The sequence below is a fragment of the Mauremys mutica genome, chromosome 5 (assembly GCF_020497125.1).
Source record: "Mauremys mutica isolate MM-2020 ecotype Southern chromosome 5, ASM2049712v1, whole genome shotgun sequence".
Lineage (NCBI taxonomy): Eukaryota > Metazoa > Chordata > Testudines > Geoemydidae > Mauremys > Mauremys mutica.
Window position 1 is genome coordinate 31275889 of NC_059076.1, and position 12959 is coordinate 31288847.

Sequence of the window (12959 nt, forward strand, 5' to 3'; positions counted from 1 at the left end):
GACCAAACATAAGGATTCAATATGGAAATCCTGTAATATGGGAAAGAGTGCTCACTCATATGACCGCTCCTCCTCCTCTTGAATAGGATTGACATGGGAGAGACTGGTAATCTATGTTCAATGGTACCTGCATCTACAAGCTTCTGGGGTGAAATCCTGGCCACATTGAAAGGAGTGGGAGGTTTGCCACTGACTCTGATGGAGTTAGGACTTCACCTCTGAAGTTTATATCACTGGGGAAGCTATAGGCACAAGCTGCTGCATTAAGTTAAAAATCCCCATTTCCCCAAAAGAACCTTTTTAATAGGCTCAGATGAAAGTGAAACTGAAAAAATATATCATTCAGATGCAGAATTTCCTGTAAATAGATAAACAATGTTTTTCTAAGATTTCACTGATATATCAGCAACTCTTTAGGAATTCCAAAAAACCACAAAACTTGTATCTTTGATGATTTATGTTAGTCTTTAAGGTGCCACAAATACTCCTGTTCTTTTTGCATGAATGTGAAGTACCTTAAAGCAAAAAATATTATAAAACAAGAATTGCTATATTTAAGCATGTGAATTCTTCCATTATTACCAACTGAAATTGTGATTTTGCAAGATATATCATTTATTTCTGTTTGTTTCCATTTGCATCTCTCAAAACACTCTAGGCTCAGTACTGAAGTTAAAAAACACAAGAGTTAGTCAATCACATGTCAAAAGGCATTGAAAGGCAATTAGCAAATTAGATATATTGTATATATTGTAAAATTAAGTTTGTTTTTCATCTACTGGGTAATTTTCAACATCTTACAAATCAGGCATGGTGACTGACAGTGCATCTTTTGCTTGGAGATAATCAACTATGCAAATTGCAGTTTTAAGAATTCAATCTTTTTTGCCTCTGGTAATTTCTTTGCTTTATGTGAATGTTCTCAAATATCACCTTCTATCTATAATTATATCTAACACAATGTGGCAGGCCACACAAAAAATGGATCACACTCTTGGTGGGTTTTTTGTTGTTGGTTTTTTTGTTGTTGTTGTTGTTGTTTTTTCTGGTAACAGAATTAATTTCCCATGACACTGGCTTTCTTTCCCAGTCATTTTCTTAAATTGGCTTGGCCCCTCCTCAGACTAAACTAAGTCTTTCTTAAATTATACACAGTTGCATATAACAGGAAAAGCACACAAACAAGTGGGTTACTTGCCTGTTCTTCTACGAGAGATCAATGACTCTTACAGCTTTCCCCTGTTTTTTTGTCATTCTGTGAGACAGGAGTTTTTTATATACCCAGCCCCTGTTCCCAGCAGACTTTGCTAGAGCCAGAGACTATGATCCTGTTTGCCATAGGAACTACAGCTCCCACTCTGCCATGCTCTCCTGGTCTAGTGAAAGAGAGGCTGTCTGGAAACACACAGCACCAGCTTAATTCCTTACTGCTATGAGGTGAGGGAAGATCAAATTCACCCTGCTCATAGACCCTAAACCATTAGCAGAGTGGGTTTCTCCATAGCCCAAAAAGACCATTTCTTCTGCCTCACAAACTACATCACCAGTCCCTCAAGTAAGTTTTACGAAAACTTTAAGAGGACAATACTAGCCTATCCAAAACTGTAAAGGGCAGGTACACCCAGTCACCCACACGTTCTGAGCACACATTTTAACATTTAGCTTAATTCAGACATACAACAACTAAAGCCTCCAATTTAATATAAATCTTTAAAATATTAATTATGCAACATCAACCAAGAGAGACAGAATGGCAGTATACACCCATGTTACTTGCATGCTGGAGGTTATCATCTTGAGTTCATACTCATTTGAGAGGACTCACCACATGCTAAAATCATGGAATGGGGAAAAGGTGGAAATAACTAAGATGTCCCAAGCCACCCAGCAGCACCACAGAACTCCAACTAAAACAAACCAATTTCTTGTCCAATCTACAACTTCAGTCACCCAGGATTATTGTTCTAGGTTACTTTAATGTCCATGCGGGCAAGGGCTCTTTTAGGTTGCCTTTGGATCTCATGGTCACCATAACAACCATGAATTTATCCCTGGCCCTCATGTATACCTGGGCACATGTCTGTTTTTCATTTCAAGTGGAACTGGGTATTGAGTGTAATTTTTAAATACTCATTAGGATCAGATCATCACTAAATTGAGTTTGAGGTGTAGTTTCATCTTTGTTTCCATCCAGATAGAGAATTTATTTCATTAGTTTAATCATGAAGACCGCAGGATCCAACTGATTTCAGATTTCTCCAGGGGAGAAGACCCTGAAGACAGCAACCCAGTCCATTGCTAGTGTGACTGTTAATCAATAATCCTTCTAAGCATCCTATTATTTGTCATCACCTGTCACTATTCATGCATACAAAATCATCTGCAACTGACCAAACATGGGCAGCCAAGTCAAACTGATATTTTTTTTAATTCAGTTCTGTGATGGTGGCAGTATGGAGGTGAAGAAAGTTTTCTCTTCACCACAGCATTTGCAAAATCACATCCAGCAAAAAACTGTCTCAAGTGATTGGATATCCAGGTAAATCCTGATGGTCTCTTTTCAGGGAGTCAACATTTCTCTTCCACAAGGAATTTTCCACTTACTTCACTTACTTCTTTGGAATCAGGCACAGAAAAGATTTGAATCCACATCTCCTGAATGTGTTAGTCACCAGGCAAAACAGCCATTCTTGTTCTTACTCTCTGTGGCCCAAGGAATACAAAGTGGAACTGTATCAAGAGAAGAGATTAAGAGGAGAATAGCCAATAGCCTGGTGGACAGGGCACCCACCAGACAGGGGAGAGAGCAGAGTTCAAGACTCTGCTCTAATGAATAATTAGATATTTATACAAAGTGAAAAGCTTCAACAGGAGAGATTGAGAGCAATGCATCTGAGAACAGCCTACAGTCCGGTGCAGAAGATGATCACCTGGGTGAGGAGAAATCTGAGTTCAAGCCTCTGCTTCAGAGTGGGGATTCAAATCTGGGTGCCACCCAGTCAAGTGCCCTAACCGCTGGGCTAAATGTTATTGTGGGTGGGGTGCACACATGCAAAGTTTTTTGAGCTGGCCCTGAAAAACCTTTTCCCAACCCAAATTAATTGGTCAATTCACAATTTCAGATCAACTGAGACTGAATTTTTTGGCAAATAAACATTTTGTCTGAAAAATGTCACTCCAGTCTAGTCATTAGATCCTTATTCAAGAAGTTATCACTTCACACCAGAAGAAGGGTACAGAAGTCAAATTTGGCACTGGTGATCATGGTAGTAGATAGAAAGCAGAAAGAAAAGGAGTTTAAAAGCAGGAGAAACCAATGGAAAAATAAGAGCATTATGGGTGGGAGAAAGCTGTAAATTAAGTCACATTTCTGGTAACTCACATGCCTAGTATCCAGGGCTAGGGAGGATGGGGAAGAAAAGAGACAGACAGCCTCTCAAGAGAACCTTAGGTGCTGTGCAGATTTTACCTTTCAGTGAGACCAGATTCTGCCACCTTTATATGTTGAATGGCATCTTTGTGAGTAACTCCACTGATTTCAATAAAGCTACCTCTGAAGTAAGCTGCTGCTCAACAGGAGAAAGGATATCAGAATATGACACAATGTGTGGAGTGAATGAAGCAAAGGGTCTCACTACATCCTGCTTCTTTCAAGTAGGATAGAGGGAAATGTACTTGTCCTCTAGTCGGCTAAAATGCACGTGAGCAAAGATAGCCTGGATAACCCTTCTATTCCAGCAAATGCAACTGCCATGGATGGAGGCAAAGAATTCCTTCTGAAAAAAGTTCTTTGATGAGATCACAATTGTGACTGACATACCAAGACATCCCCTCCAGCAACTCCACACAATCTCTCTCTCTCTCTCTCTCACACACACACACTCACAGGCTAAAGAACCTTCAGAAGGAAATATCAATAAAACAATATAAACATAACAGAGACCAAAACTGGAACTAGTTCATCCCTGGTCTCATTGAGAATTACATAAAGATTTAATTTGGCACTCTTTCTAGAGATCTATCTAATGAAAGTACATTTAATGTAGCTGTGCATTCAGGCACTGATATGGAAAACTGGCTTTCTAGCAGTAACAATACTAATAAAGATTATTATTTTTCCAGTACAATACATGTTCTTGACAGTTTGCAGACCAAAGACAATAGTTCTGAATCTTTTGCATCAGTTTAAATCAGGCATAATTCCACTCAAATCAGTAGATCTATGCCACTCTAAAACCAGTATAACTGAGATCAGATTCATATTTATTGTCTCTGCCACCAAGAGTTTACGATTGAAGTTAAAATATAACATGATGATGGCTGAAAAAAACAATGGGGATAGAAGGTGCAAGTGGGAAGGAAGGAAATGGACCAAGACACTCAACATTCCCCAAATGTCAAATCTTTAATGTTACTGGGTTTTCTTAAGTTATTAACAAACCTTGACATAGATTAAAACTATTAAAAATTAAACCTTTCTGCCATACTGAGGACCTTTAATTAAATAACAATATATTCAGAGATTAAGATTTACTAATAGCAAGAAATTCATTTTCACCTTCCTGATATTGCTTTCACAGAGCTCCACAGTAGGACACTATTTAGCTGTGACCTCTTTGAGAAGGTGAGCTGAACAGCTCTGAGGCATTAACTCTCCCAAAACCAGCATCAGCTCCTGATGCCATGTGGAGAGAACATGAACTGTAAAGGTATATAACAAACTCCACATAGCATCTCTACATATTTCAGATATGGGCACATTGCAGATGTATGTCATTAAAGTTGGCAGACGACACCAAGCCAGTCCAGCTCTCCAGATGCATGAACATTAGCCAGTTCATAAAAAGATTGGTTCATAGTATTATACACTTAAGACAGCCTTTGAGACTAGATGATTTGACCACAGAATATTCTCCAATGTCATATATTCTGTTCAACTTTCTGAATTTCTTCAGTTTAAATTGTAGCTAATTTCTTTTTTGACATCCAGTGTGCAAACTCACTTCCCCAGAATGATTATGAGGCTAGCCTTTGGGGAGTGTGGAGTGCAACAGGCAAGTGAGGTTGATAAAGCTGAACTCCAATAATTTTTTTTGTCAGAAATTTGGGATAAGACCCAGTACCACCTTGCCTTTATGGAATATAATATAAAATGGCTTGGCCATCAAAGTCTGCAACTCCAAGACCCTCTTGCCAAGGTGATGGCCACGAAAAATAAGATCTCTAATACTGAGAGCAAAATCCCAAAGCCCTACCTTAAGTTTAGTTAACTAGCGTCCAGGTTCAAAAGATATTTTTAAAAGTATTTTGCTAGGGAACTAAGTAAACCAAAGTTACCAGAGATAGCTTTGAAGACACCAGGACAGAAAAAAAAAGTAATAAACTGGAGCTGAATAGCAAACCAGTCAAGACCTTACCTTGAACAGACTTTTTTAAATAGTTCCATTTGACAGTGTAACATTTCCTGGTATAAGGCTTTCTAGACATCAACAATATTCTGCTTTGATCTCCTCAGGTATGTATTAAATTCTCCTGCTCCTACTACACAGTAGCTATGTTCTCAGATTAAAGGATATGATATCTTGATAAGCTTCCCTGACGCTTTGTTAATATAAGAGATCTTTTCTCCAGATAAGAGTGAATGGATGTTCTTTGGACAGAGCCATAAGCTCTGAGATCCAAGCCTGCCATAACCTTGCAGATGCAACTAAAATTACTCAGTCAGTCTTGCCACATCTTCCTCAGTACTATGGGAAAGAAAAGAAAGCAAGGAAAGACATGAAGGAGCCCCTCCTTCAGTGTATAAGAAAGGCATTTGATATACATGGTGGATCTCTACCCAGTCTTTAGCAAAATGTTACTTGTTCACACCTGCAGAAAAAAATCCATATACAAATGACACCTCCTGACCCCAGCAAATATCTGGCAAGCCACAGAGAGTCTGAGTGATCAACTTTTCAAATCTGTTTCTCAGCTCTGGACTTACTTTTTCTTTCCTGCCAGGTGCAAAGCACATTTCTGGGAGAATCGGCATCAGTTGCCCTCTGATTTATAAAAGAAGATATGAGAGCCATTCTGAAGGCACTCAGTTCTAACCAAGTTTACATGGAGTCTTCACTCCCGGGGCTTCCAAAGTTCATAGACAAAGATTTTCGCTACCACATATTGGATGTGTTTAGGCGTAGCATTATCTGAGGAGCAGGATGAGAGAAGACCATTTCTTCAAGACATTCTCTGGCAGTGTCCCCCAAATTAGAGTTTTTGGTCTTCTGAGATGGAAACATTAAGTTAAAGCTGTAAACATTCGGTTTGTATACTAAAATCAATTGCCCATGCAAAAATCACTCTGTAGTTTTTGTAAATGAAATGACAGAGATGTTGGCTGACATCAGGCCTAAGCCTCATGAATAAAATATCCCCTCCCCTCCCCCTTGCTAAGTCCATTGCTTGGATGAAATTTCAGAACCAGTACTCTGGTCAGGATGCCAAAGCTCTTGTGGAATTTAAGTGCCCACTGTGACTAGTAGAACACACATTGGGACCAAGATTTGTTTTAATTTACCCTCAAACAGAGATCTGCAGAGGGAATAAATAGGCCAGAGAATGTTAACCAACCCCTGTAACATTTGGCTCATGTGAGCCAGTCATTAAGATACAGGTTCACCTGTAAGACTTGATGATATAGATGAGCTGCATCCACTTTCAAAGTGTTTGATGAATATCTTAGGAACTGCCCACTAGCCCAAAGAGCAATAGCTTAAACTGTTAGTGGTCACCCACCATGAGCCAGAGATACTTACTATGCTTTGTCTTATGGAGATGTGCAAATAATCATCTCAAAGGTTGAGGGCCTTGAAACACTCCTGAGATTCTAAAGCATGAGTTATACTTTTCAGTTAAACCATCAGAATTTTATTTTCAATTTTCAGTTTTCAATTTTCAGCTCCAGAGCAGGGCATAGATCATAGATGTAGGAATGAGTAAATGTGAGGGCTAAAACTCTTTCCACTTGTTAAGCTCTGATACCAGTTCTATGACTCCATTATCTGCAGTACCAATACCTCTTCTGGCAGCAGTTTCTCATGAGGGGGATCTTTGGCAATGAGTTTTGGGATGACTTTGAAATGGAGCAAGTACCCCTGTTGATGAGCTCTGGGGCTCAGTGGTCTCAAGAAATGACTTGCCAGCCCTGCAAAAGTGAGAATAAATGGTCCTCATAAAAGGTGCATTAGAAAAGCAAGAAGAATAAAGATGTGGGTACTCCAAGACTGGCTTTAAGTCCTTTGGGACTTGAGCGAGCAGTGATGCCAGGTGGCTCAGGCAAACCCCGCACGGTGTCCCATTTTCTCTTTGGGAAATATGATCACCCTATCCACAGATCACTTTCAAAATGGGATGTAGTCTCCTACATCACTTAGCTATTTTTAACAAATTTATCCCGTGCCACAATCCATATGAACAAGGGGATAGAGTTAAGATTTTATTTTCCTTTTTTCAAACTGAAATAACACTAACCATTAAAATAGTAAAAATAGAACATGATTATATAATTAAAGACTGTATCATAATCCATATACACAAGGGAGCTGAATTAAGGCTGCACAAGCATGTGTACAGACCCAGTTCTCCCCATAAACCTCAGCTCTTGTGAGATCTGTCTCCCCTTCCTCCCACCCACTGATTCCTAGTTTCCTTGTCCAGCCATTCCCAGTTTCCCTCTCCCCATCTCCTTGTCCAATCTCAGTGTTCTTCACTGGCCAACTGGCTCCCATTTTCTCCCATCCCCCATTTCACTCATCAGCTCCCAGTCCAAGTCTCTTTGCCCAACCAACCCTAGTTTTCTACCCCTCAACACTCAGTAAAAAATTTTCTCTTTTCCCCTCCCCTCAGTCCCAGTCTCATCAGACTTCTTATCCCAATCAACACTTTTTCCTCCCCCTAATCTGCAATTGTCCTCTCTACATGTTAATCAGTCAGTTTCTACTTCCATACTGCCTGGGCACCTGCAGGGCTATTTCTGAAAGCACAGGAGTTCTGCTTTCAGTTCTGGTGGCTGACCCCTCTCTGGCACACAGCAGCATATTCACAGAAAGGCCACCTTTGCCTCCATAGCCTTAGGCTAGCTAGAGCATGCTCATTCACTCTTTAGGGATGGCATATATGCACTCCTGGCAGACACAGGAACTGTGAGGGAATTGGAGCATTCTGAGTCACTGTGTAGGGATGCAGTGTGGTCAGCACGAGGGTGTGTGAGGGGGTTATGCATGCTCAATGAGGACAGAAACTTGGGAGATTTTATCTGCTAAAAATCTCAGAAGTGTTTTCTGAGCATGTTTCAACTTTTCAAAGGCTTATAACTAGTCCAAATTTGGGCAAATTTTCATACAAACAATAAAAGGCAAATCAATGACACAAACGTCACGTGGGCCATATTTTAAGTCCTTGAACAAAGCAAGTGGGTGGTAGAGTCCTCAAAGAAAAGGTCAACAGAACTTTTTTAACATTACAAAACAACATATGTTTCTCTAGGCTCGTTCTTAGAGGTGGCCGAACTATTTTGGCCAAAGATTTCCAAAAAATATCATTCTGAGGCAGACACTCAGCCCAAACTACTAAGTTTGGCAAAGTTATAAGTAACTAAGAAGAGGGTCTTATAATAGAAGTGTCAAGCAACCTTAATAATAGATGGTACTACCAGTCATCTCTATAGTAATACTTCACACGTGACCAGTTCTTACATACAAGTACTGTGAAAATTCTACATTAAATTTAACATTTTGTTTTATTTAGAAACTGTTTGTCCCTTTTGATTGTAAGTTCCCTGGAGCAGGACTGTCCCTAAGTATGTGGAAATGGCACAGTAGGTAATGGACACCAACCCAAATAAACATTAATACTAATATTAATAATATATTAAGGCCAGACTTTCAAGACATGCTTAAAATCCAACATTAAGACATAGAAGGTGAAATTCTGGGCTTCCTTCAATGACTACAATAGAACTAGGATTTCACCTAGTCTATTTTCCAGCTCCTACAAAAGGAAGCCCCAAACAGGATGCAAATCTGCTATTAATATATCAGATGGCAACATCCAAACCTTGCAAAAAGTGGGAAAGAGTTGGCAGAACAATAATTCTAGTCACACAACTTAATTCCAACCTGGATGACAAGTGCCAAAATTAGTATTTAAGTCTTTTAATATCCCTATATAAAAAGTATTATACAAGTGAAAAGTTTATTATTTGGTTCCGGCACCAGAACTGAGCTGACTGTAATACTTTGTGACAATGTACACAGAACATTCCCCATTCACTTCTCTTGGCATAATAAATACAGCTGATCTAACAAACTTCAGCATGACAAGATGAAACATCCCTAATCCTTATCCCCCTAACCATATGTATGCTGCTTCTGAACCATCTGCAAACACGCCACATGACACAGGGTTAAGAAAAAAAATCATCAAAGTACATAACAGTTAAAAAGACCTTTTTCTCTTTTCACTGTTCTCTTTTGATCTCATGTCCATGTTTCTATGTTTTATGCTAAATATGTAGTGCTGCTCATACCTGACAAGTCCAATTGCAGGCCAGGATTTTTTTTTAAAATAATTTCTTTGTGTACCAAGCACCTTACATTTAATTATTTTATATCCTTGGCAAAGTGAGTATCTGATCATGTCTCAGCTATTTTGATAGTAGTTAAGTGACTTGCATACTTCAAGCCAACCTCTAATTTCTAGATAAACTACCTTTCTCATGATATGCAATTTCTATTAAAGGAAAAAAATTCTTCAGGGCAAGAATCTTTAAAAATCTAATCATAGTCCTTGTCGTTTTCAAAATCAGTTTCAAATATCCAAATGCATAGGGACTGACATGTAATTGTAACTCAATTTTATTCAGAATATAATGTAATTTTACTAATATCTATCTTAGACATAAAAAGATGAGGTGTCTTATAAAGGACTCTATCATTCATTAATACTATTGAGGAACTGTCATGCTAAAAGTTATTTCTAAATTTCTTCATGTATTTTATAGGATTAAACTAAATTGTATTTTGCATTATTTATTGCCTAATTTTTAAATGTCTCAATCATAGTCATTGTGAATCTACAGCTTAATATATCAGAGGAAAATATAAAATTTCTGGATACAGTATTCTGGCCTAAGAATATTGTTAATTCCATCAAATCTGCAGATTCCATCCAACGATGGCTACTTAGTATAGCTGTGATATTTTTTAGTATTTTGAAAAGCAAATACCTTTGTATCCTGCAAAAAAATGTCATACCTTAAAGATAGAGGACCCAATTCTACACTCAGTTGCAGAAGCTTCATTACCATTGAATTCATTTGTGAACACCTCGTAAGTGAATGCAGAATTTAGCTCTGTGTGTGTGTGTGTGTGTGTGTGTGTGTGTGTGTGTGTGTGTGTGAGAATTACTTGAGCTTTCTAATTACAAATGGAAACACCCTCTGTGCCCTTTTCTTGGAGTGCGGGAGTGAAAGTCTGTGAAAAACAGGCAGTCTGGAAATATGTACATCTGGCAGACTAACGACCCGAAAACCACACCACCACATCCTATTTTTGGCATACCTTGCAACCTTTGCTTTTGCTCCATTTGATCAGCTATGTGATACTTTTGATTGACATGTTTTTGTAATTTGGGGGTTATAAAAGGGAATTGGGACTTTGTGGACCCATCAAGATCTCCAGCCGCAGATGGACAGCTGGCCACTGAAACGCTATGGCTGAAATCACCCAAAGACCACTCCAAACTCCTGAGGGGTAAGCCTAAAGGGTATTTTGCAGTTTGGGGTGCTCTATAACCTATTGTATTTGTGCGTGCTTGAGACTAGACAAAGCAGTGACTAAGTAGAGGCATTCTGTTGGGAGTGCAGGGAATTAAAAAGTACTGGCTTTAAGTGAAAGCACGTGGTTTTGATTTGTTTGTGTCAGCCACATAGCAGATAGAAGTGCTACGTCTCCCTTGTTGTCCTGATAGCGACTCACAAAAAGTAAAAGTTACCAAGAGCTTCAGGTTCACTGTAACCCAGGTACCGAGAGCTTTGGGTTCACTGGAAACCCCAGGTAACAGTTCTTGTTATGCCTTGTTTGGGGGTGGGACTAGATGACCTCCTGAGGTCCCTTCCAACCCTGAGATTCTATGATTCTATGATTCTTTCTCCACTAGATTAAAGAGCCCCTTACTATCTGGTATTTTCTTTCCCTGTGAAAGTACTCACACCCTGTAAACAAGTTGCCTCTAAATCTTCTTGTTGATAAGCTAAACAGACTGACCTGTTGAAGTCTCTCATTGTAAAGCATTTTCTCCAACTCTCAAATTACTTTTCTGGCTCTTTTCTGCACCCTCTCCAGCTTCTCAATTTTTTTTTTAAATATAGACACCAAAACTGTACACAGTCTTCTGGTATCAGTCTCACCAACACCATATACAGTGGTAAATTCACCTCCCTACTCATACTCACTACTTCCCTGTTTATACAATTAAGGATTGCATTAGCCCTTTTTGCCACAGCACCACACTAAGGGTATGTCTACACTACCAGATTAGTTCGATTTAAGTTAATTCGAATTTTTGAAATCGACCTTACAAAGTCGAATTTGTGTGTCCACACTAAGGACACTAATTCGACTTTGTGAGTCCACACTAACGGGGCAAGCGTCGACATTGGAAGCGGTGCACTGTGGGAAGCTATCCCACAGTTCCCGCAGTCCCCACTGCCCATTTGAATTCTGGGATTTCCCCACAATGCATGCTGGGGGGAAAAATGTGTCGAGGGTGGTCTTGGGTAACTGTCATCATTCAACGTGCTTTCGGACGTCTCAAGGGGAGGAGCTTACTGACTCGCTCGGATCTCAGCGAAACCAATATCCCCATTGTTATTGCAGCTTGCTGTGTGCTCCACAATCTCTGTGAGAGCAAGGGGGAGACCTTTATGGCGGGATGGGAGGTTGAGGCAAATCGCCTGGCTGCTGATTACGCTCAGCCAGACACCCGTGCGATTAGAAGAGCCCAGCGGGAAGCGCTGTGCATCCAGGAGGCTTTGAAAGCTAGGTTCCTCAGAGAGCAGGGTAACCTGTGACTGTTCAGTTTCTTTACAGAGAAGCTGAACCTGCCCGTTTCAGTTACTGTTGACTGTCCTCTGCAGTTACATACCCCGTTCACCACGTTTCCCCCTTTCCAATACACGTTTAAAAATAAAGTAAATGGAACATTGTTAATGAACAACGTTTTCCTTATTAATGACTTCGCGTTAAAGGCTTGAAACAGGGACGCAGACTGTGCTGGGTAGGGTGTGCAGTGATGGAAAGACCGCTTCTACACTCGAGGAATGACAGGCTCCTGCTCCTAGAGCGGTCTGCAGACTGGTTGTTCAACGGAGCCTGCCATCCCCCCTTTCCGGGACTCTGTGTGCGGGGGCTATGTGACCTTGTGGCGGGGGAGGATGGTTACAGATTCCCCTGCTGCGTGGCTCTGTGGTCCAGGACAAGGACTGCTGCATATGATCTGTAACCGCCACAAAGTCATGTAACCCCCCCACTCCACAGATCATGAAAAGCACCTCCCAGACCGACAAGGGTGCCTAACTGACTGTACTGTGTGTGAGACCTGCTGTTGATTCTGCCTCCATGTCTGTGCCCTGGTAATGGTGACTGTCCTATGCAATTACCAACCCCCTTCCCCCCCCACACACAAAGTCTTCTTTAAAAAAACATGACGGAAACAGTAATTAACAGCAAAGTACTTTTAATAATCAACTAGACAGTTAGGGGATGAAACTGGGATTGGGGCTTGGGTGAGCCAGGAAGGGAAGGACTTCTCAACATTTAGAGAATGAGAGCTTTCGGGTAATTGAGCACTCTGCGGGGTGAAGTGACAGTTTTCACGGCCCCTGCCGCCCCTCCTTCTTGTTATTTTGGGTGAGG

General features: G+C 40.3%; 1 protein-coding gene across 7 annotated transcripts in view; it reads right to left on the reverse strand.

Annotated features, from left to right (window-relative positions):
* STPG2 (sperm tail PG-rich repeat containing 2) overlaps positions 1 to 12959 on the reverse strand; it is a 397910-nt gene that overhangs the window by 243686 nt on the left and 141265 nt on the right. The window lies entirely within an intron of this gene.